Below are 27,473 nucleotides of genomic sequence, written 5' to 3' on the forward strand. Positions count from 1 at the left end.
TCGCCTTAATGAAGACTCCATAGCCCATCCCTTAGACGCCTTTAACGACACCCATGAAAAAGAGATTGTCCTACTCCTGTATCCATTCGTGCTGGGAACCACACGGCATATCCTTCCTAAATCTTTTCCCATTAGTCAAAATTACACAATCCGCAAAAGCGATCTGCCTATCAGCTCAGGAATATAGCTGCATTTATTATTAGTACCTAAGGCTTATGCAGCGCAAATATTATTCTATTAAATCTTTCACATCAAAGTGCGCACTCTAGTAAAATAACAACTCTATACTTCAGAATGTATCCAAGCGTGAAAAGATAATGAAATGAAAGGGAATACAGCGGATATGAGAGATAAAGATTGGATTTGGAATGATATTTTATTTGGCTGGTACATTAGTCTGAGCGCTAACCGGTGCTTGAAAACATCGTAAGGTAACTAACACATTTAAGCAAAATTATATGTGACATACATATATATGGTCACGTCTATATAGACGTGACCATCTCTATTTAGGCGATGGGCTAGCAACCTGTCACTATTTGAATCTCAATTCTATCATTAAGCCAAATAGCTGAACGTGGACATTCAGTCTTTTCTAGACTGTTGGCTCTGTCTATCCCGCAAGGGATATAGACGTGACCACATATGTGTATGTGTGTATACATACATACACAAAATTACACCTATTTCCCGGAGGGGTAGGCAGAGACTGCATGTTTCCACTTGACGCAACTTGATCAAATTAAGTACGTCCTGGCAAAGGGTCAGGTCAAGAGTACCCGAAACCGCCGTGCTTGCATGAAGAGAGTTATGAATGTGGATGAAGCGAAGGAAGTGTGCAGAGATATAATATATATTTTCCGGAAAATTAAACCCGCTTTTTGTCTACACTGTCCTCGGCGCTAATCGAATTAAATAAGGCACGGTAAAAGATAAGTTTCTTGTTCTTGTGTTTGGTACAAGTTATAAAAAGTGGGTCTTTTTTCGAAATTTAGTATGAATTGGTACTTATTTTAGAATTGAATCTTTATTTGTGTTTAAAAATGGTACACTGGATGGTAATATATATTACAGATGACCTGTAAAGCTATTTTGAATAGCATTTAAATATATGTACATTTGACATAAGTACCTAAGACCTTAAAATAAATATTGTATGCTATTATTGATTCATGATCGTTTGAAACTGAAAATGTCTTAGACGGTGTAGAGGCTGTTAATAAAGCCAATTAATAAAATTCATTAAAAAAAATCATTGACATAAGTACCTACCTACCCTTAAAATAAATATTGTACATAAATGTAATTATTGATTCATGATCGTTTGAAACTGAAAAAATCTTAGACGGTGTAGAAGCTTAGTTAATAAAGCCAATTAGTCAAATAATTTTTTTCAAAAATCAATCCATACACTCCATCTCGGTAATAAGGCGACCAAGAGATAGGCTTATAAACTTGGCATTTTTCTTTTAGGCGATAGGCTAACAACCTGTCACTATTTGAATATCAATTCTTTTATTAAGCCTAACAGATGAACGTGAACCATCAGTCTTTTCAAAACTGTTGGCTCTGTCTACCCCGAAAGGAATATAGACGTGATGTGCGTTCTATCCATCAGTGTGGCCTTTATGTCTAACAAGTATTGTCAAAGTAAAGATGTTATTTGTGTGTTTATAAAATCGCTGTCGCTCGTGACTCACGAATCATAATAAAATGAGGCCTGAGCCAACACATAGCAGATAAATTGTACAAACGCGTTTATCTCCTGTAATTCAACCCTTGGAGGGTTCAAGTCTGTTTTTGGTCACGACCTTAGTTTCAAGAAATGTCAAATTTATATAAAGCGTGATTGGATAGGCCGCTCATTCGTGATCATAGGTGCATCTGAGGTTGCCCTTCGAAACACTAGCACTTTACCGGTACGTGAATAAAATAATAAATAAATATATACGGGACAAATTACACAGATTGAGATAGCGTCGAAGTAAGTTTGAGACTTGTGTTACTAACTCAACGATACTATATTTTATAATAAATACTATATATCTATATAATATATCTATATAATTTATTTATTTATTTTAAATTTATTTATTAAATAAATAAATAAATTTAAAATAAATAAATAAATTATATAGATAAACATTGAAAACCCAGGCCAATCAGAAAAAGTTCGTTTCTCGTCATGCCCTGGCCGGGATTCGAACTCGAGACCTCCGGTGTCACAGACAAGCGTACTACCGCTGCGCCACAGAGGACAATAGGACAAGAGAACCAGGTGACCATCAGTAGATAACACACACGGAGGGGTAGGCAGAGACTACATCTTTCCACTTGCCACGATCTCTGCACACTCCATCTCAATGCAAGTTTGGCGGTTTCGGGTACTCTTAACCTGACCCTTTACCAGGACTTCCTTAATTTGATCAAGATACGTTCGTCTAGGCCTTCCCACTCCGACCTTTCCCTCCACACTCTCCTTGTATATCTGCTTAGTCAACCTGCTTTCATTCATCCTCTCCACATGACCGAACCATCTTAACATACCCTTTAAATATGTTTATCTATATCAGTAGATAAATTACAATATATTTCAGTTTGTACATAATTTTCATATCATTGTTTCAGGAACGGAAATTAGTGTTGGATAGAAACCTTGTACTTTTGCTAATTGTGTAAGTTCAATAATTTATTTAATATTTATAGTAGATATGTGGCGCAGTGGCAGTGCGCTCGTCTGTGACACCGGAAGTCCCGGGTTCGAATCCCGGCCAGGGCATGTTGAGAAAAGAACTTTTTCTCATTGGCCTGGGTCTTGCATGTTTATCTATATAAGTATTTATTATAATAAATAGTATCTTTGAGTTAGTATCGAACTTACTTCGAAGCTAGCTCAATCTGTGTAATTTGTCCCGTATATATTTATTTATTTACATATTTATAAAATTACTAGCATTTACCTGCGCGAATTTAGCGCCCAAAGTAAAGAATACAATTTTTTCGCAAATTAAACTGGAACTATAATTTTTAACTGGAATGAAAGGTACACGATGTCCTTCACTTCGATGAGGAAGACTGTTCCAGTAGATAGCGTGTGAAGTGGTAACAAACAAACAGACTAACTCACTTTCGCATTTTTAATATTAGTTGTGATTCCAGGGACTTTGTACCACAACCCGATGCGTAAGTAGAACTCCTTTGTTTGGAAAATATGCAACCTTCTTATATTTGTTGTTATGTTGTTGGCCACAAAAAAAAAGATATTACGAAAAAGAACGAAAATAAAAAAGTGACGATCGTCAGACGAATTCAAGAGCAAAATTTACCGTGTGATTGTATTTTATTAATATTTTAAAAAGTACAAATTAAATGTTATGTATATATGTATATACATATATTTGTGGAAATTGAATACAGTTTGATATAAGTACAGGAAAAGTGAAGTTTTAGTTGTTTTGTTAATACAGTTCCACATAAAATACCATTCACCAAAGACTAAGTAAACACCTTTAATTTGCATAATCAAGAGCACCTCTGTGTGCCTTTACAATTAAAGATCTTATCTCTGCTCTCGACTTAATTATTTTTTTGTTATGATAATTGAAAGGAGTATTTAACCACTTCGAATGTTTACTTTTGTCTTTAAAGTAGGCGTTACTTAGTTTGTTTACATTAAAAGACGCCCACGGTACCGTCCGCGTTTAACAATAAATCCCATTTATTTCCGTTTCCGCGGCAATTTTCTGGAAAGCCTTGAGTGCCTAGATTACATTAGGAATGTACATACATACACATCATTTACGTTTCTATCTGTTGCGGGGTAGACGGAGCCAACAGTCTTGAAAATACTAAAGGCCACGTTCAGCTGTTAGCCTTAATGATAGAATTGGGATTCAAATAGAGACAGATCGTTAGCCCATTGCCTAACTGTAGAATCACAAGTTTATAAGCCTATCCTTCAGTCGCTTTTTATGACATCCATGTGAAAGAGATGATCCTATTCTTTTTTATATTTGTACCGGGAACCACACGGCCATAGTTAGTCTTCGGTTAAAACTAAAGAATATTTTCGTAATAAGCAATGATTCCTTTCATTTCCTCCTAACACTATTTTAAGCGTGTCATATTATCTTCAGTGATATTAGGCAGCTAATTTCTATAACACGCAATTTTGAGCCCACGAAATGTCTGTTATAAATAACCGCAAAATGGCGGAAAATGGCGCCAAAATATTGCCGCGATAATGGCGCCCGATTTGTCAGTTAAACAAGACATCTGAGAGGTAACATTATCTGTGGTATTTTGAGTATTTTTTTTTGGGCGCTTTCTGAAAATAATACATACATATAATCACGGCTATAAACCCTTGCGGGGTAGACAGAGCCAACAGTATTGAAAAGACTGATAGGCCACGTTCAGCTATTTTGCTTTAAGATAGAATTGAGATTCAAATAGTGACAGGTTGCTAGCTCATCGCCTAAAAGAAGAATCCCAAGTATATGAGTAAGCCTACCCCTTAGTCGCCTTTTACGACATCCATGGGAGAGAAATAGAGTGGTCCTATTCTTTTTTCTATTAGTGCAGGGAACCACACGGTACTTTGAAAATAATTATGGTTATATTCATCGTTTTTATCTGTGCTGCTAGAATAACATAGAATGAACGAGTGCCGGCGGTGTCTCTTCTCATGCCGATTAAAAGTCAAACAGGCCATGATGCCGCACACAGACACGTTAAACTTATAACACCCCACTTTTTCCGTCCGTGTTAAAAAGGAAAATTCATAAAATTAAGCAAGAAACCATTAATTTATGTTCGTGACACCGCCCGTCATCCTTAAAATATTTCGGGAACTCTACACTAAGTCTTTATTTTTTGTTTTGACGCGACATTTTTGCGCGTCTTGTTATTTTTTTTTCTCTTAAAGTTCTAAATGTTTTGGGAATATTTTTTACATTCTTTAACTTAGAAGTGCCGTGTGGTTCTTGGCGAACTTCTGAGTGAGTGTCATGGTTTGGTTGTTTGTTTGTTATATCTTTATTGCATAGAAATTTACACAGTAACTAGAAAATAGTAATTACATAGTTATAAAAGATAGATAGATAGGTTTTCATTGATCGTGAAAGTAAATAAAGGGAAATTATAATGATTATTGATTGTAAATTATAATGATAACTGACTGAAATGAGTAAATCATGAAATTGTCTGATTAATATAATAATAATTTATTGTATTGATTCATTTATTTGATAAAGTTTATAATGTAAATTCATAAGACTATATTTTTTGCATTTCAACTGCGGATCAATGTTTAATGCTTAAAACAAATGTAACAACTGTAAAATGACACATTCATTGCAAAATAAATTATTTTAGTTGTACATTCATCCATGTTTTTTAATGTAGACAATGTGCATTCGTCCACGATTTAGATTTAAATGATCTAAATTGACGTCCGGTGAAAACGCTGCAGTGTAGTTTATTCCGCCGCTAATTCTACACATGCGCTTTGGAAACGGTAGTAGTTATAATAATATTTAAGTGATATGAGGGCAATAACTGATACCTTGTATCCAATTTTGAAAATAAATGTATTCTATTCTATATCAATTCTATTCATTCATTAGTATTCCCACGGGAATGAGGGAAAAGGGGACATAGGGATGATGTGCACACAAAAGAGGCAAAAAGTTAGTCTCTATTAAAATTGTGCTGTCTCCAATTTAATTATAAAGTCTTGTTCATTTGAAGGATTTGAATAGATCAAGTTATACGCGTAAGCGATTCTATTAAAATATTTTGCAAACATCACTAAAACTTTAAAAGTTCATTAAAAAAAAACAGTATATTGTTCTTGTATAATATACTATCACGTCTCTTTTTGGGATAGCTAGATAGATACATATTTGTTATTACTACGATAGCATTCTTTTTTTTCACTTTATACACATTTCCCGTGTGGTTTTCGGCACCAATAAAAAAAGTCCACGTATTCGTAAAATGCGACTAAAGGCTATGTAGGCATATACTTGGGATTCCTTTTTTACGCTAGTAACCGGTCACTATTTGAATCTCAATTCCAACATTAAGCCAAACAGCTGAACGTGGCCTATTAGTCTTTTCAAGATTGTTGGCTCTGTCTACCCAGCAAGGGATAAAGACGTGACTATAATGAATGCATACAGTATATGTATATAATGAATATATCAGTAACCCACAGTTCCTTTTTTATTATATGTATACAGACAAAGCAAATAGTGGCACAAGCAGGAACTGTGTGGTCAGTGATATGAAAACGCTGCGCTGGATGTATGAAAGTTTCTATTTAAAACAATCCCTGACCTTTCTCCCGCTGTCGCTTATAACTTACACCATACCCTTACCCTGGCTGCCACTCGTCATGAAATAATTAAACTTGCGACTAACTTTGCAACGCAGCGGGTGAACTGTGACTTCGTTTGTTTATCCTTTAGTCTTATTCTCTGGAACATTGACTACTAACTAACATTTGGTTTTTGATTTAAATATTTTTTTTTATGAAACTGCCAAATTTATCAATTTTTTTTAATCAAAGAGAAGTCTATAGAAACATGTAGGGTCATTCATCCCGGTGAAAACTTAAATTCCCGTGGGATTTGCGAAAACCTTAATTATTTTGTGGGTGGCGCTAAATTCGTCGCTTTTTGTAAGTGGCGTTAAATTCGTTGCTTTTTGTAAATGATTTTTATTTCAATGCTAAATGCACGCGTGCGAATCTACGAGTAAAAGCTAGTATAATATACAAAACACACAACATGTTATGCCGTGTGGTTCCCGGCACCAAAACAAAAAAGAATAGGGCCACTTAATCTCTTTCCCAAGGATGTCGCAAAAGGCGACAAAGGGATAGGCTTACAAACTTGGGATTCTTTTTTAGGCGATGGCTTAGCAACCTGTCACTATTTGAATCTCAATTCTATCATTAAGCCAAATAGCTGAACGTGACCATTCAGTCTTTTTAAGACTGTTGACTCTGTCTACCCCGCAAGGTATATAGACGTGACCATATGTATGTATGTATGCACACAACATGTTTGATTAATTCAAAGCTATTGAACCAAATAAGCTGAAAGCACTTTAATGCCAATGTACATTCGCGCACAAAAGCGGATGATACATTATAAGGCTTAACGAGACACTAAAGATGAAAATATAGCCATTTCTTTTGTAAAATCTAGACTTGGGTTACTTATAGCTGTCTTACGTTATCTATTCTTCTATTCTACGAATTAAGTTTGTTAAAATGTGTGGATATGTTTGTTTGTTTGTGTCTTTATTACACAGAAATTTACATAGTCATAAGAAATAGTACATAGTTATAAAATAATTAAATCACTCGCTGAGGAGAATACAATAGAATGGATTTATTTTAAAAATTGGATACTAGTTTTCACTTATTGACGTCACATCACTTAAATCGAATTATAACTACTACCGCTTCCAAAGCGCATGTGTAGAAGAAGCGGCGGAACAAACTACACTGCAGCATTTTTACCGGACGTCAATTTACAAATATACAAGATCGCAGAGGCACGACGTCATAGCGTTAGGTACTCCTTCGCGCAAAATTTTCTGGACCGATTTTAATGAAATTTAATACACGCATTAAATAACTTGGAGTAACCTTTGGGGTACTTTTTATCCCAAAATTTCCAGGAGAGCAGCTAGTTTTTAAGTAGGTACTATGTTTCGATTTTTCTACCGCGTCCAATATTGCCATATTTTTGGCATCTCGATAATAGTCACATTATTTGCAGTCAGAAATTAAACCGTCTGGGTTAAAACTGTCGTAGGATTTTACCCACCAGTGGGATAATGAACTAATAAAATTTAAAAGATTATACACATAAATAAATATAGACGGAAATTACACAGATTGAGTTAGCCTCGCAGTAAGTTCGAGACTTGTGTTATGAGATACTAACTGAACGATACTATAATATAATAAATATTTATATAGATGAACATCCAAGTCCCGGGCCAATCGGAAGAAGTTCTTTTCTCATCATGCCCTGGCCGGGATTCGAAACAGAGACCTCCGGTGTCACAAACACGTTTACTACCGTACTAATCAAAGATTCATGTAATTCCACAACTTTCTTCTTACTGATTTATATCAACTGTACAAAATATTTGTCAATTGATATATTTGATCGGTCTGTTCAAAACAGGTTAAAATGTCGTTACATTTTTTAGTTACATACATACATAAAATCACGCCTCTTTCCCGGAGGGGTAGGCAGAGACTACATCTTTCCACTTGCCACGATCTCTGCATATTTCCTTCGCTTCATCCACATTCATAACTCTCTTCATGCAAGCTCGGCGGTTTCGGATACTTTTGACCTTTTTTGTTACGTTAATTTATATATAATATATTCTTTCCATTTTACATAACTTTAAAAATAGTCATTGGTACATTGGCCGAGGTTGGATTTGAACCTGTGCCTTACTGCGCTAACGCACGACGACCCATCAACGCTTGACACATCTTCGATCGCAGTACGGAATGCCATTTATCATTGGAATATGTTTTCCCGGTAGGCAGAGACTTGTTTCCACTCACCAAGATCCCTGCATACTTAGCTTGCAACTTAGATTCATCATAAAATAAAAGTCGATCGGTTCGCGCGTTTCAGAATACTGCGCGCGCGCACATAACCAACAAACTTCTGGCCTTCACCCACAAAAATCTATATAAAACTATGATTTATACCCGCCAGACTTTGTTTGTCTGCTCTTGTCAATTAAACCGTTTATTTTGGCGCGGACAGACGGTCTCGCATTTGGTTTTCGATTGGAATATCAACAATAAATGTTTGTGTAGAATGGATCTTTAAAGTCTAATTTGTTTTGGTTATCTTTGGTCGTTCTTAAAGCGTGACTCATCATTAACATACATACATATAATCACGTCTACATCCCTTGCGGGGTAGACAGAGCCAACAGTCTTGAAAAGACTGATAGATCACATTGAGCTATTTGGCTTAATGATAGAATTAAGATTCCAATATTGACAGGTTGCTAGCCCATCGCCAAAAAAAAGAATCCCAAGTTTGTAAGCTGCCTATCCCTTAGTCGCCTTTTACGACATCCATGGGAAAGAGATGGTCCTATTCTTTTTTGTATTGATGCCGGGAACCACACGGCACTAAAATATCGCATCTACATCCTGTGCGACTGTAGTTGAAAGTTGAAAGGACAGATAGGCCACGTTCATCTGTTTATCTTAATGATAGAATTGAGATTCAAATAGTGACAGGTTGCTAGCCCATCGCCTAAAAGAAGAATCCCAAGTTTATAAGCCTCAACCCTACATCTAACAGTTAAAAGTTCATTGCTCTCTAAGAAGACTTTCCATTTCATTTTAAACTCAAATACACTCAACTTGAAACCCCCTATGTCATTGTGTCCATTCGTCCGTGCTTAGAAAAGAGGGTAGCTGAAAACCTTTTTGCTGACCGTATGAATAAGTGAATGATTTCCATGAAATAGTTTGTTGGTAAAAGTCTTTTGGTTTTATTGATGACTTTGCTTTCGTCAAGGGCCTTGTTCTAGTGGGAATGTGTGACTGACTGATTTATTGACTAACATATCAATACACAGCCAATAAGTATAAATCATTATTAATAAATTCCATAGTCATACGTACATACATATGGTCACGTCTATATCCCTTGCGGGGTAGACAGAGCCAACAGTCTTGAAAAGACTGAATGGCCACGTTTAGCTATTTGGCTTAATGATAGAATTGAGATTCAAATAGTGACAAGTTGCTAGCCCATCGCCTCAAAAAGAATCCCAAGTTTGTAAGTCTATCCCTTAGTCGCCTTTTACGACATCTATGGGAAAGAGATGGAGTGGTTCTATTCTTTTTTGTATAGGTGCCAGGAACCACACGGCTAACAGCTTCGTATCAATCCATAATTTCTTCAATTTCAACTCCAATTGAAGAAATTGTGGATAGAATTGAAACTGAATTGTGGTTTCAATTGTTTAGATTTCGAGCCAATAACTTTGGACTATCGCGAAAAAATACGATGCGGTCGGAAAGTGGAGTGTCACGGAAGACGAATCGCTTTATGAGGGCCCTATTACGTAAATAAGTGGAGATAACAGAAAGTGCCGTGTGGTTCCCGGCACCAGTACAAAAAATAATAGGACCACTCCATCTCTTTCCCATGGATGTCGTAAAAGGCGACTAAGGGATAGGCTTACAAACTTGGGATTATTTTTTTAGGCGATGGTCTAGCAACCTGTCACTATTTGAATCTCAATTCTATCATTGAGCCAAATAGCTGAGCGTGGCCTGTCAGTCTTTTCAAGACTGTTGGCTCTGTCTACCCCACAAGGGATATAGACGTGACCATATGTATGTATGTATGTAACAGAGGAATAAGCCTTGTGCGAGCGATGATTCGGCTCGACCGCCAGCAAAGGGAAGATCTTCCGCCAGGCTAGGTGTGATGCCTGGGGAACCGCGCGACAGACGATGTTGAGTCGGAGGTTGTATATATGCTCCAATCCGTGAAATGTTTACATACATACATACCATCACGCCTGTTTCCCATTGGGATAGGCAGAGACTATGGATTACTCCATTATTCCACTATTATCGTGTAATCTTTGTTCGCGCGATTTAGGTTTTTCGCTGTTTTTTTTTGGCTAACAGAAAGTGCCGTGTGGTTCCCGGCACTGAACGGCAAGGAAGGCGGACTCCGAGCCCCGAGACACTTCTGTGGAGGGTGCAAACCAAAGAATAGGACCACTCCATCTCTTTCCCATGAATGTCGTAAAAGACGACTAAGGGTTAGGCTAATAAACTATTGGGATTCTTCTCGTAGGCGTTGGGCTAGCAATCTATTGCTTTTTCAATCTCAATTCTATCATTAAGCCAAATAGCTGATCGTGGCTTATTGGTCTTTTTTTGAGACTGTTGACTCTGTCTACCCATAAGGGATAAAGACGTGACTGTGTGTGTTGTTTTGAATGTTTTACTCTTACGGTGCAATAAAGAGTTTTATCTATCTATCTATCTATCTGTACGTATGTATGTATAACAAATATAATACATACATACATACATATGGTCACGTCTATATCCCTTGCGGGGTAGACAGAGCCAACAGTCTTGAAAAGACTGAATGGCCACGTTCAGCTATTTGGCTTAATGATAGAACCAAGATTCAAATAGTGACAGGTTGCTAGCCCATCGCCTAAAAGAGGAATCCTAAGTTTATAAGCCTATCCCTTAGTCGCCTTTTACGACATCCATGGGAAAGAGATGGAGTGGTCCTATTCTTTTTTGTAATAGTGCCGGGAACCACACGGCACTATACACCCCGTTAGGGATAAATACAATATAATGTCATATTTATCCCTAACGGGGTGGACAGAGCCAACGGTCTCGACAATAGGCCACGTTCAGCTGTATGGGCTACGATACGTAATAAGTACGCTCGTGTGATCTTGACAAATGTTGCGAATTCGGTATCCGACGCTCAGGCTAATGGCTGTGCGGTGTGAGTGTAGCAAAACATACTATGTTACTATGTGTGTGAATTGATGATGATTAATATAACAATACATATATATTAAACTAGCTGTGCCCGCGACTTCATCCGCGTGGAATGGTTATTTCGGGCATCATTGAAGCCCTCAACGATGAATAATTTACCGCGTTTTTTTTTCACATTTTCCATTATTTCTTCGCTCCCAATAGTTGCAGCGTGATGTGTGATATAGCCTAAAGAATTCCTCGATAAATGGTATATTCAACACTAAAAGAATTTTTCAATTCGAACCAGTAGTTTCTGAGATTAGCGCGTTCAAACAAACAAACAAACACTTCAGCTTTATAATATTATAGTATAGTATAGATATAAATATATACATACATACATATAGTCACGTCTATATTGATTTTGTGTGTGGTTCCCGGCACCAATACAAAAGTGCCGTGTGGTTCCCGGCACCAATACAAAAAGAATAGGACCACTCCATCTCGTTCCCATGGATGTCGTAAAAGGCGACTAAGGGATAAGCTTATAAACTTGGGATTCTTCTTTTAGGCGATGGGCTAGCAACCCGTCACTATTTGAATCTCAATTATATCATTAAGCCAAACAGCTGAACTTGGCCTATTAGTCTTTTCAAGACTGTTGGCTCTGTCTACCCCGTAAGGGATAAAGACGTGATCATATGTATGTATGTATATTGATTTTTAATTGAACTGACAGATATTGATGAAGACGTGACTATATATATGTAAGTATTTTCTTATTATTATCATTGTGCCGTGTGAGTCTCGGCGCTAGCTGGCTTTTACCCGTGGCTTTGTCAGCTTCAAACGGCATTTAAGTTTAGTAGAAAAATGAATACTTAGATATTTAACTTTTAAGTTTAGTAGAATAATGAATGTCTTAGATAGGCATGCAAAATTTTTTGTATTCCTTGACAAAACTTTGGATTCAGGTCGCGTGGATTTTTCCAGAAAAATTTTTATCTTTGAACTTCTCACATCAAAATCGGTGCAGCGGTTTTGGACTCTGGACCAAACTTATCAATACTTTATGTCCAAAATTTACTTCCAATCCCGAAAACACGTAAACTTTTCAAGAACCTTTACAGCTTTGGGTTCCTACCTGATATCTAATTTAGGGGTGCGTTTATATCGTCTGGCGGGTCGATGAGGTGCTTAACCTGAGTTCCTTTGGGAATACTAATGAACCTAAGTCTAAAATATGTATGTAAACAATCCCACCATAGACCCGTGGATCTTCCAACCTACCGTTTATCGCCGAATCATGTTATTTTGTCTTTTTCTTATGGTGAAATGGTGCCGTGTGGTTCCCGGCACCAATACAAAAAAAGAATATGGCCACTCCATCTATTTCCCATGGATTTTGTTAAAGAAGACTAAGGGTTAGGCTTACAAACTTGGCATGCTTTTTTAGGCAATGGGCTAGCAACTCACTATTTGAATCTCAATTCTATCATTAAGCCAAACAGCTGAACGTGGCCATTCAGTCTTTTCAAGGCTGTTGGCTCTGTCTACCACGCAAGGGATATAGACGTGACCATATATGTATGTAAGAAGTTCACAGAAGGAAAATATTAATGGAAAGTGAGTAAGAGGAAGATAAAGAATTAAATATTTTGATCAAATGATGCAAAAAGTATACGTTACAACATTATACCGACATAAGAGAGATGAATGGAGGACGCTCCACTTAACTCCGCCGACAAGAGTTTGCTCTTAAATTTAAGAAGAAGAACACCTATAATTATACTTGAACTTCTTAAATGGCTTATATTCATAACAAGAGGCCGCCCGCGACTTCGTCCGCATGGAGACCCAATCATTTTTAAAATTTAATACTCCGGGATTAAAAGTAGCCTGTATGTTATTCCGGGTACCCACATACCAAATTTCATCGTAACCGGTTCAGAAGTTTTTGCGTGAAAGAGTAACAAACATCCATACTGAATTAGAAATTAAAAGAGTACCCGAAACCGCCAGGTTAGCATGAAGAGAGTTATAAATGTGGATGAAGCGAAGGAAGTATGCAGAGATCGTGGCAAGTGGAAAGATTTAGTCTCTGCCAACCCCTCCGGGAAAGAGGCGTGATTTTATGTATGTATGTATGTATTTATACTGAATTACTCACAAACTTTCGCACTTATAATATTATGAGGATATAAGTAACCGAACATAAATTTTGAATATTCAGCACACTATTTAATTATTAAGTTCCACATAAATTGGAATGGTGATCGATCTTTTTGTATTGAGACAAATGACCGCCCGGCTCCCAATGCTATTAGCGCAGTTAATTTACTTTATATGTATATACCACAAAAACGAATTGAACTTAAATCAAGATTTAGTGCCAAAGGAACAATACTTGTATAATAAACTTCTTCCGACTTAATTCTATGTAAATTTTAATTCAATATGTAATAGGGGATATTCATGTTTTTTTTTTGTCATAAATCAATATTTTACTTCATTGTAATGTAGAAAAAAATATAATTAAGCTTCAAAAAAGTCTAGATATTTTTCAAAATGAAATTTAAAACTTTGAATTTATTTGAGCAGTTCAAACGCCGTCATTTTGCGCGCGCTTTGCGTGACGTCACGCGGCACTCTCAGTGTTTATTTACTGTGAACTTTTCAGTTACTTCGTACTTATTTACAGTATTGATAACTTTAAAATCATGGAAGAAGCCAAAAAGGCATCTTATAAGTACTGTATAGTACCAAAGTGCACAAATACTACTCGAAAAACACCAGACAAATTGTTTTTTCGTATTCCAGACGATGCGAAGCTATGCTGTACCTAAGTAAGTATACTTTATTTAGGTACAGCATAGTGTGAATCAGTAAAAAGTACGTTTTGCATTAGTTATTAAATCAGGATATCAATTTATAGAAATTAAATCATTAATATATATATCTCAGATACACACAAAGTCAAAGTTATTATACTTGAGTGAACTTCAATAATATAACATGTACTGTACTTATATTATTATCTTGTAGACGTAAAAATATAAGTTTCAGAGCAATGACAACTGGATATGTATAGGTTATGTTTTGGTGAATTATAAGTGAACTGCTGTATGCATTTATTAATAAAAATCCATGTTATGGGCTAAAATATTTTATGTAACATAATAATTACCTTGCAGCTTTCACTCCTCTGATCTCTGCGCTCTTAAAATCGGGATTTGATGCAAAATATGATGTCATCATAAATGCATCTATTTTCGGTAGATTGTGCTTTGACAAAACCAGCTTCAGTCATCGTTCTACATTTACTACTAATCTAAACTAAACTCCACTACAATCAGCACAAGAAAACAGCTTTAAATATTTATTTTTCTCACTACACAATAGGAGCTTCGATACCGATAAATTCAATGTTGTGCCGCATGACGTCACATTTTGGTCGACCAATGGTGGCGCGTTTTGCCTTGAATTTCGCGCCGTTATTTTGCACTTTTTGGATAATAATTTAGGGGTTTAAATAATAAGTAAATGAAAAAAAAACCTTTCGATTATAATATGATAACTGATGACAAAATATGGGATGCTCAAGCGGGATTTCGAAAGGGAATGGGATGTACTGATCAGGTCTTTTCCTTGCGGTGCATAGCCGAAAAGTTTTTGGCCAAGAGTCAAAAAGTCTATTGCACATTCGTAGATCTGGAAAAGGCCTATGACAGAGTTGAGAGGAATGAATTGTGGTCAGCACTTTCTATGCATGGGGTGAGCAGTCTCTTAATACGAGCACTGAAATCCTTATATGAGGATTCGAGTGCTTGTGTCAGGATAAACGGAGCGCACACTGAGTGGTTTAAGATTGAGAAAGGCGTTAGGCAAGGATGTGTTGCGTCACCGTGGCTGTTCAACCTATTTATGGATAGCTGCTTGACAGATTTGAAAGAGTCTAAAAGTGGATTAAGGATGAATGAGTTACTCGTCAAATGTCTGCTCTATGCCGACGATCAGGTTATACTGGCGTCATCAGCGGAGGAGTTACAGGAGATGGTAAACTGTATGCATGAAGCTTTAAAAGAGAAAGGAATGAAAGTGAACGTAAGTAAAACTAAAACACTGGTTTTTGAAATGGAGAAAGAAATGACAGCATGTAATATTTTGATTGGAGGAGAAAGAGTGGAGCAAGTGAAAGAGTTTGTATATCTAGGATCAAAGTTTACATCAGATGGCAAGTATGATAGTGATATTGAAAGGAGAGTGAACGCGGGGAACATGGTGAATGGAGCTTTGCATGCCTTTATGAGCAGTCAGAAACTATCCAAAAAGGCTCGACTGGCTGTGCACAGGGGCGTGTTGGTCCCGACATTAATGTATGGGAGTGAAAGTTGGGTATGGCAAAAGAAGCATGAAAGCAGAATAAATGCAGTGGAAATGAGAGCGTTAAGGAGTATGATGGGTGTGAAATTGAGTGACAGGATAAGGAACAGCGTGATAAGGGAATGTTGTGATGTGAAAGAAGATGTAGTTACAGGAATAGAAAAGGGTATGTTAAGATGGTTCGGTCATGTGGAGAGGATGAATGAAAGCAGGTTGACTAAGCAGATATACAAGGAGAGTGTGGAGGGAAGGGTCGGAGTGGGAAGACCTAGACGAACGTATCTTGATCAAATTAAGGACGTCCTGGTAAAGGGTCAGGTCAAAAGTACCCGAAACCGCCGAGCTTGTATGAAGAGAGTTATGAATGTGGACGAAGCGAAAGAAGTATGCAGAGATCGTGGCAAGTGGAAAGAGGTAGTCTCTGCCTACCCCTCCGGGAAAGAGGCGTGATTTTATGTATGTATGTATGTATAATATGACGGTAATAAGTATTCGAGAAAAAAATACTTTAGGCCATTTAAAATTTTATGCATATCCCCTTCCATGGCTTCGCACGAATAGCATTAATAGATATAAACCTTTCTCAGAAAACTCTCTCCAACATTTCAAACAACCTAAAACTCCGTCCACAACTTTCCGAGATTAGAGCATACATACACACAGAGGAAATAGGAGGTTTTCAGGCAGGAATCATAGATTTAATCGCGCCATATCTAGAAGCCAAAGCTAACATATAATCACGTCTATGTTCCTTGCGGGGTAGACAGAGCCAACAGTTTCGGAAAGACTGATAGGCTACGTTCAGCTAACAATAACTTTATATTCAATCAGAACTTTCAATTGAAGATGTTTTAAACGCGTCTCGTTATAAAGTGATTCGTATTAGTAAATTTACAGGAACTTGATATTTTCTCTTATCATACTCCTGGCGTTAGTTTAAATTGAGTCTCTACTTTCTGAAGATATTTGTAAATTGACGTCCGATGAAAATGCTGCAGTGTGGTTTGTTCCGCCGCTTTTTCTACACATGGAAGCGGTACTTAGTAGTTATAAAGAAGACTAAGACTGGGACTTATAATCTTGGGATTTCTCATGCGGGCGATGAGCTACCATCCTGTCACTATTTGAATCTCAATGCAAAAGCTTATTCAGAAATTAATAAAACAAGTCACAATCAAGATTTGTAAAGTATAAATATTTAGCTAACAAACCGACAAAACGTGATTTATTCAAACACAATTTGGCATTCGCGAAACAACTTCAAGTTTGTACACTTTTACGATAAATCTATACTAATATTATAAAGCTGAAGAGTTTGTTTGTTTGAATTTAATTTTTTTAATTGACTGTTGGCTCTGTGTACCCCGAAAAGAATACAGACGTGACTATATCTATGTATGCATGTAATATGTAAATCCGTTAAAAGCTTCGATGGACAACGAAAATCCATTTTCCGTGAATTAGGTACATGTGACAATACAACATAGGTTTTCACAAAATACATACCTACGTACAAACACGTTTTAATCTCTAACGGGGTAGACAGGGCCGACAGACTCGGAAAAGACAGAAAGGCCACGTTCAGCTGTACCTATGGCTTTACGATATAGAATTGGGATTTCAAGTACTGACAGGTTGCTAGCACATCAAAAAAGAAGAATTCCAAGTTACTTAGCCTTTGGTTATTAAGCCTTAGTCGCCTTTAACGACATCCATGGGAAAGAGCTTAATGAATGGACTAACTATACTACATATTTAAAAGATTTAATACATACAAAGTTGCCAAAGCAAATAGGTAATATATTTTGTGTGGGGGGAGTTCATAACTCAAATCTGCGCGTTTAAAGCTGTGGTTTCTGAGATTAGGTCGTAAAGACTTGCATACGAACATACAATGTAGTTGATTGTCGTATAGTTTATGAGATATTTCAGTTTATCGTTTGAGTTTTGGTGTGGTGCCTTATGATTAAGCACTAGCTGTTGTAAACATACACATAGTCACGTCTATATCCCTTGCGGGGTAAACAGGGCCAACGTCTCGAAAAGACGATAGGATTGAGAATTAAATACTCAGTGACAGTTCAAGAAGACTTAAAAGGCGACTAAGGGATAGGCTTATAAACTTGTGTCTTCTTTAAGGCGATGGGTTAGCAACCTATCACTATTTAAATCTCAATTCATAAAGACAAACAGCTGAACGTGGCCTACCATTCAAGACTATTTTGCTCTGTCCACCCCGCAAGGGATACAGACGTGATTATTTGTATGTATGAATGTAACCAAACCTACATACATACATAAAATCACGCATTATACCTGGAAGGATAGGCAGAGACCACATCTTTCCAATTACCACGATTCTTGCTAACCTATATCGATTCATCTGTATTCATAACTCTTCTTCTAAATATACCCCATGCAATGTCGCTTTAGTGTAATCTTGACTTGACCTGACCTGACCGGGGCGTTCCTGATCATACAAATCTATCAACTGGCGCCTCAATACTCTAAATTCTAAATGTCAATTTATATATACTGGTTTCCTGATCGCATACCGTACTCAACACGCTGTCACGCTGCGTATGCGCACGCGCCTTGACCCGACGAGCGCGCCAAATGGCGGACGAGGTCGGAGCGCGATTATTATTAGTTTAATGGTCATGTTGTAGAAATGTGTGGAGTATTGGGACTTTAGACTCTTGTGAAGGTTCTCCTGTACCTCCTGGCTTTAGTACCAGTTGCACCCTCACCAATCTGGAGAGGAGCCCGGGGGTATGCCTTTGACCATACATACATACATATGGTCACGTGTATGATCCTTGTGGGGTGGACAGAGCCAACAGTCTTGAGAAGGCTGAATGGCCACAGCTATTTGGCTTAATGATAGAATTGAGATTCAAATAGTGACAGGTTGCTAGCCCATCGCCTAAAAAGGAATCCCAAGTTTGTAAACCTATGCCTTTGACTATTGATCCTGGATTGGGTGAGATAGGTTTCTACACGAAGCGACTCCCATTTGACCTCCGAAACCTTTACAAGGGAACCTTAACCCGTATTGGATCGATCATGGTTACACATCCAGTTGCCTGAATGTGCAGGTTTCCTCACGATGTTTTGCCTCACCGTAAGAGCATCGGTTAGTATTCAAACTAACGTACATATCTTCGAAAATAGTGATTGGTACATGGCCGAGGTGGGATTCGAACCCCTTACCGACTCAACTCTCGACGAAAATGACGCCTCTCCACGCCATGACTAAGAGAAAAATTGAACTAAGAGAAAAACAACTCCTTTATTAAGTCGGTTAAAGTGTGAAGGTAGAAATTATCTACCAAAAATGACCGGGGCGTTGCAATCTCCAATACTACATGTCACTATTTCAATAGCTATTGTGTCTCACCCGTAATGGATAAAGACGTGTTTACGCACAATATTATTCAACGCTAAAGTTGAAAAATAGAACTACCTAAGCTAATTTTTTTTTTAAACAAAGTTATCACTTAGACCCACCGGTTTTAGGCAGCGGTGAGTCTGAATTACTGCTGACAGGGTGTCTGCCTGAATTCAGCCGATTTCGGGCGAAAATATTTATTTTCTGACATTTATTCTGCAGGAAATCTGTTTACGACGCTTGCTTTAATGCAATGAGGCCGAATGCTCTTTTAAATGTTTTTGAAAATTGTCAGAATTAGTTTATTATTGTTGCTGATGTTGTTGAAGAAAATGCTGCAGTGTAGTTTGTTACCACTTCTTCTGCACTGACGCTTTGGAACCGCCGGTAAACTTAGTTCTAAGTAATTTATTTGACGTCAACCAATGTTGTGAAACCAAACGATATGACAATTATTAAGTGATATTAAGTGTCTGCTATCTATACTAATATTATAAAGCTGAAGAGTTTGTTTGTTTGAACGCGCTAATCTCAGGAACTACTGGTTCGAAATGAAAAATGCTTTTGTATTAAATAGACCATTTATCAAGGAAGGCTTTAGGCTATATAACATCACGCTGCATCTATTAGGAGCGAAGAAATAATGGAAAATGTGAAAAAAAAACGGGCCAAATTATTCGGGCAAAATAACTATTCCACGCGGACGAAGTCGCGGGCACAGCTAGTAATGAATAAAAATTTTGAATTTGAATTTCTATATTCATTCGTTCACATTATCTTCATTGGTTCAAATAAATTATAAACATCAAGTGTGATAATTATAAATTGTTATACTTACTTAGGAGAGGTTTTTAGAAATTTAACCAACTTCAAAAAAGAAGGACAATTTATTGGAGGCGGTTCTCTTTTTGCAAGTTACTCGTATTATTGTTAAAAGGTACGCTTGGATATTTTACATACATTCACGCGGTAACAGGCCGCAGGAGACAAGTCACGGGCAAAAGCTACTCAATACAACATCAACATTGTAGGAAAGCTTTAGTAACTACCCATTGAACTAAAATGTTTCCCGAACGGGTACAGAGCTTTCAAAGCTTTGGGAAGAAGCTGAGAATTCCTACATAAAATATATGTAGATAGATAGATAGATAAAACTCTTTATTGCGCCATAAGAGTAAAACATACAAAACAGATAGAGATGGTACGAAGGCGGATTTATCTAAATTAACGCTATGTTAATAAATGAAAAAATATTTTTCTGGTTAATAATTGTCCATAATATGTTTACATTTAATGTACATATAATCACGTCTATATCCCTTGCGGAGTAGACAGAGCCGACAGTCTTAAATAGTCTGACAGGCTACGTTCAACTGGATGGAATTGAGATTCAAATAGTAATAGGTACCCCATCGGCTCCGAAAAAAGCCTATTAATTAGTCGCCTTTTACGACATCTATGGGGATAAGATGGATATACAGGGTGACATTTAAAACAACTGCATCCTTTTAAACATAAACTATACCCATGCTTCTGAGCCGTTTGAGCCTATTTTTATTTAAATTAAACGACATCATTTTCACATTCAAAATACCCTAAAATCTACGTCACACGCTTTATTAAATACCAATACTACAAAAAGAAATTAAAACTAAACATGTAAATAAATGTCTGAAAAATTAATTATTTTTCTAGTATTAAGATCAAGTAAAGTACAAAGTTGTCGAGATCACTCAGCTGAATGAATTGTGTCGTTGACCTCTGAATCTTACGCGTCGCTTTTCCGCCGGCCGGGGTGATATGACGTATTTAGGATCGTGGATTTTGATAGTTTTATTTTTTTTCGTACTTTCTGAAATATGAACCGATATTTTTCTTTTAACGTTTTAAATATCCTTTAGAGGAGTACACTTAACAGTTTTTATGCAGTCGAATTAAAAGTCACCCTGTATATATATGTATGTGTTTTAAATGTATATGTGCATCTACAGAAATATAGTATGATCGAAGCGTGCAATCATAGCGCCGGAAAGCTAGTTTCGCAGCTTTGACTTTGAAAGCTCTGCATATCGTATTTGATCGTATTTCAGACACTCTCGGTTGAAATAGCTTTTGATTCGCAAATGAGGTGGTACAGTAGATAAAAATTGAAGTGAAGATGGAAATTGTTAGCTAATCTTTGTACCTACATACATACATACATATAATCACGTCTATATCCCTTGCGGGGTAGACAGAGCCAACAGTCTTGAAAAGACTGAATGGCCACATTCAGCTGTTTAGCTCAATGATAGAATTGAGATTCAAATACTGACAGGTTGCTAGCATGTCGCCTAAAAGAAGAATCCCAAGTTTACAAACCAATCCCTTAGTCGCCTTTTACGACATTCGTGGGGAAGATATGGAGTTGTCCTATTCCTTTTTACTATTGTCGCCGGAAACCACACGGCACTTTATAGCGGCAGGAATAAATAAAATGAAGAGATTGCAAAAATACGGTTTACTTTTCCACTGACAAAACAGAAAAAAAAACACTATATTTAAAAAAATTACATTTGAATAAAAGAAACATTTTTTTTAAATCCGACCATTTTGGTCGTCCCGAACAATAAGGATTCTGTTTACACCTTTAATGTAGGGAACTCTAAAACTGAATTCACTGTCTTGCATGTGCCGAAAGCAAGCCATAGATTTTTTAATCGTTAAATAAATAAATATATACGGGACAAATTACACTGATTGAGTAAGCCTCGAAGTAAGTTCGAGACTTGTGTTACGAGATACTAATTCAACGATACTATATTTCATAATAAATTCTTATATAGATAAACATCCAAGACCCAGGCCAATCAGAAAAAGTTCGTTTCTCATCATGCTCTGGCCGGGATTCGAACCCAAGACCTCCGGTGTCACAGACAAGCGTAATACGCTGCGCCACAGAGGCCGTCTATCGTTCCGCCATATTTAGGCCCAGCAAAGTCGAATCGGCCTAACATTTCATCTCAGAGATCAAGTCATTTACAGTTAAATAAATAGCTGTGTCTGCAACACACCCTAATGTGCTCTTGATCTTTCGCAGAAAAAAGGCTTTCTTATTCCTCTTCAGATATAAAACACAGATAACATAACGAATAGATGAGATATAACTGATTATTTATTTATTTTATTTATTTGCATACATACATACATATGATCACATCTATATCCCTAGCGGGGTAGACAGAGCCACCAGTCTTGAAAAGACTGATAGGCCACGCTCAGCTGTTTGGCTTAGTGATAGAATTGAGATTCAAATAGTGACAGGTTGATAGCCCATCGCCTAAAAGAGGAATCCCAAGTTTATAAGCCTATTCCTTAGTCGCCTTTTACGACATCCGTGGGAAAGAGATGGAGTGGTCCTATTCTTTTTTGAAATTGTGCCGGGAACCAAACGACATTTTTAATTATTTATTTACGCCAATTACACAACGGTAGTAGTACAACACCTCTTAAAGTATTTGGCAAAGAATTCTTATATGTATAACAAAGGGTCAGGTCAAGAGTACCCGAAACTGGCGAGCTTGCATGAAGAGAGTTATTAATGTGGATGAAGCGAAGGAAGTATGCAGAGATCTACATATCTAAGTTGTCATTTCAAATAATGATTACACCAGCATTTAGGGTAGGTCCATATAAGATGGTTTATCTCACAAAAAGTGGGTGACTCTTATGTTCTCTGATCCTTAATATTATGGAAATGATCGTAAGATTAGGTCAACGACTGAATGGGATGATGTATGTTTGTATTTAGTATTATACGACAATGTCTTCGCTTTTATGTTAACGCCTATATTAGGAATATTAAAACCACAGAAATCGAAATGATAAGTCTACCAGAGACAATGATAAGTGCTCTAAGTGTAAACACTCTTAAAAATAGACTGGACAAACATTTGAAAACACAAGTACAGTGATATACACGCATCAGCTTTAAGCAGCTAGTGTATAAATAAATGAACGAATTAGTGAATGAATGATGAATGGATGAATGGATGGATGAATGAATGAATGAAGAATGAATGAATGAGAGAGTAAGTGAATGAATGAATGCGTGAGTAAGTGAATGAACGAATGAGTGAGTAAGTGAATGTATGAATGAATGCGTTTTTTTGATTAGCGTTTATTTTTAAAAGATATATGTTATTTCAATGAACTTTAAGCCACGCGGTCGTAGCTGCGGGTAATACCTAGTTTAAAATCAAAGAGAAACTTCGTAGTAAGAAAAATGACAATTACAGAAGCTTATACTGACATAAGCAACCTCCAATCAAGAAACTTAGGTTAGTGAGTGCGGCCGGGAAGTCGTGCGTCCCTCGGGATTAGACCCCAGGACTTCCAGGTCACGTAAACATACACACACGAACCTTAATAATTACATCATCAATCAATCAATATATAAAAGAGTTATTATATACTTGACTAATACAAAACGTACAACCGATGTTACTTATATTGGAACTGAAATAAGGAGGAGGAGTGGTAAAGATGACCAAGGGATCTCACACGAGTAAAATGTCTAAGGCGAGTGTTAGTTAATATATACATACATATATACATATAAACGTCTATATTCCTTGCGGGATAGACAGAGACAACAGTCTTGTAAAGACTGATAGGCAACGTTCAGCTGTTTGGCTTTAAGATAGAATTGAAATTCAAATAGTGACAGGTTGGTAGTCGATCGCCCAAAAGAAGATCTCAAGTTTATAAGCCTATTCCTTAGTCGCCTTTTACAACATCCGTGTGGTTCCCGGAACCAATAAAAAATGAATAATACCACTCCATCTTAATATATAAAATACACATATTTATAATATCACGTTCATGTATATATATATATATAGGTCACGTTCAGCTGTAACAACATACTTTTCTCATATAAATCGTGTAAAAATAAAGAATTCAACATTAGCAATATAAAAGGAGAAAAAATACGTCCCAAAGGCGGTAATCTGGCGAGAACTAGCCGATATGCGAAACTCATAACCCTCTTTAGCGGTAAGTCGGCATTAATGATCCCCAAGGGTATGCTCCCCAGTTTAGCTAAGTTCGTTTTGTAGTGATTGCTATAATATGTCGGCATTAGTTTTGTAGCTTCAAAAGTTAAAATATAATTCAAGTTAGTTAAAAGGCTGTTAATGTTTCTCATAGTGTAGATTGGGTAGGTCTATCATTTGTGTACATCCTTACAAACACTTTTATCGTTTCTAAAAAGGATGTTCATGTTTTTACAGTGATTGGTAGTATATTGTAGAATATTTCATTCTTGTACATAAAATTGAAAACGATAACTTATACTACAACTTATATATCATCATACAAACACTAGGTAGATAATACATACAAATAGTCACGTCTTAATCCATTATGACGTAGACAGAGCCAACAGTAACTTGCCCTGACCGAAATTCGAACCCGAGACCTCCGTCTTGAAAAGACATGAAAAGACTGAATTGAAAGGGCACAGCTCGGCTGTATGGCCCTAAAGTAAGGATTGAGATTGAAAAAGTGACAGGTTGCTATTTCAACGCTTTAATAAAGAATCCCAAATTTATTTGCCTTTCCCTTGATTGATTTTTACAAACTGCACGGGAAAGAAGCCGCTGGCACACAATATGATTTTTCTTTATATAAGATGAATGTACGTCTACAGATATGATGAATGTGCCCTATGTTGCCTTTTACGAAATCTATTGGAAATACATGGAGTAGTTCTATTCTAATGTGCCGGCAGATGATAGCTTGCTAAAACATCTTTTCCGCTTCACTATAGGTGGACCACCGACCGAACCGATAACACAAGATCGCGAGACATTTTTCAAGATTAGCCGGTTCAATCCAGTCTGAACCAGATAGGGGTGGTTGAATCCGAATAAGTAGTAACTTTATTCGTTAAGCATGTTCCCGTGAATTCTCTCGGAAAACGTTACACGAATAACTAACACATCGTAATGTAGTGATTACATTCTCCGATAATGGCTTCAAAGTTCAGGGTTCATCATGAATTTTTTAACGAACCCTAATATGATATGAATATTAGATAATTTGTAAGAATATAACAGAGCTATGAATGTGGATGAAGCGAAAAAAGTATGCAGAGATCTTGGCAAGTGGGAAGATGTGGTCTCCGCCTACCCCTCCGGGAAAAAGGCTTGAGAAACGTTACAAACGTGGATTTGAAATTTTTAAAACCAATGCCAAAAATCAGCATGTGCACAAACCTGAATTATCCAATAAACCCGGGTCATAGGCGCACCCCGGGCTCCTCTCCTTACTCCTTAAAAGACTGAATGACCACGTTCAGCTACTCGGCTTGATGATGGAATTGAGATCCAAATAGTGACAGGTTGCTAGCCCATCGCCTAAAAAAAGGATCGCAATTTTATAAGCCTATCCCTTAGTCGCTTTTTACGACATCCATGGGAAAGAGATGGAGTGGTCCTATTCTTTTTGTTTTGGTGCCGGGAACCAACAATTTAAGATTTTCTTCTTCTGATCTTTTGTTTTGTCATCTTTATAGTGATGATGAAAAAGATAAACCCAGACCTCAACCTACATACATACATATAATCACGTCTATATCCTTGCGGGGTAGACAGAGCCAACAGTCTTGAAAACACTGATAGGCCACGTTCAGCTGTTTGGCTTAATGATGGAATTGAGATTCAAATAGTGACAGATGACCTCAACCTCTCTTCAGTTAAATAAAAAAAATCTGATAAAATGCATTAAGTCTGAGACTGTTAATATCAGGAAGGTCAAACGCCATTAATATCATTTAATGGTCTATTTAATACCCTAAAATTACAGTATTATTATCAAATTTTGTAGAATATGAGCTTTACGCTCTAATCATGCTCAATTAAATATTATTCTAATTAAAGTTATGGCGCCATTTCTTGCAGACGCCATTTTGGTTTAAGAGCGCCATCTTGTGGAAAGTTTTTGGTAATATTATTTTTTGGGGCTCCTTTTAAAGGATTTTTATGATGGCTGATACAAAGACAGTTTTAAGACTTTCTCATAAAGATTTGTTTACATACAGCTGAACGTATTCTTTCAGTCTTTTCAAGCCTCTGTCTACCCCGCAATGGATATAGACGTAACTATATGCATGTATGTATGTATGACTTGTTACGTGTTTTTTCAGTCTTTTCAAGACTGTTGGCTCTGTCTACCCCGCAATGGATATAGACATGATTATATGTATGATTATATATATGAATGTATGATTTGTTTTGTGGCTCTCCTTTGTGTCACGTTATGAGTTAAGTCATGATCGATAATGTTAATTCTGAAATAAGTTACAAAGATTTTATAATCTAGTAAATGTACTGGTCACCTCAGGATGTCTTCCCTCGCTGATACTCAGACGCATTGTTCCTTTTTTATAAAACGTTAAGCATTAAATCATTCATGAGCTACATACATTCATAATTTAAAAAAAGAACACATTATCTAATCTGTCAAAAAAAATTGTACCAAAATAAATTAGAAAAAGGTGATTACAATTATAATAACCCTGCTTAATTAAATTTAACAACGTAATTGAACTTTCATCATTCATGAAGCTACATTCATAATTAAAAAAAGAACACATTATCTAATCTGTCAAAAAAGAAATTGTATCAAAATAACTTAGAAAAAGGTGCTTACAATTAAAATAACCCTGCTTAATTAAAATTAACAACGTAATTGAACTTTCAATTTTTGAAGTTGAAAAAGTTCTCCCAGCAATAAAAGTCACGAAAGCTCGCGCCTAAAATGCCTTTAGAACTTTAAGTTGATATAACTTGAGCTTACTTAAGAATTGGGAAAAAGTTTTGACACTTTGATGCTTGTACCAAGTGTCGAATTGCTTCCGTTTTGAAAGAGAACTAACTTTTACCCGCGGCTTGGCCCGCGCGAATTTAGCCCCACCTACAAAAGAATAATAGCTTGCAGAGATCGTGGCAAGTGGAAAGAGGTAGTCTCTACCTACCCCTCCGGGAAAAAGGCATGATTTTATGTATGTATGTACAAAAGAATACAGGTTTTTTGCAAATGCCACGGGAACTGTTGTTTTTACTGGTATAAAACGTACCGTATGACCTTCTCCAGACTCTTAATTTACGAGTAGGT

The 27,473-nt window shown here is 36.8% G+C and overlaps 1 protein-coding gene across 1 annotated transcript in view; it reads left to right on the top strand.

Annotated features, from left to right (window-relative positions):
• The first annotated feature begins 2,631 nt into the window (after window positions 1-2,631).
• The window catches only part of LOC106137571 (neuropilin and tolloid-like protein 2), a 73,200-nt gene continuing 48,358 nt past the window's right edge, over window positions 2,632-27,473 (top strand). The window contains exon 1 of the mRNA XM_060951286.1: window positions 2,632-2,675. The gene's annotated coding sequence lies outside the window, so the exon portion shown is untranslated. The remainder of the gene's footprint in view (window positions 2,676-27,473) is intronic.

This window comes from Amyelois transitella, chromosome 24 (genome assembly GCF_032362555.1).
Source record: "Amyelois transitella isolate CPQ chromosome 24, ilAmyTran1.1, whole genome shotgun sequence".
Lineage (NCBI taxonomy): Eukaryota > Metazoa > Arthropoda > Insecta > Lepidoptera > Pyralidae > Amyelois > Amyelois transitella.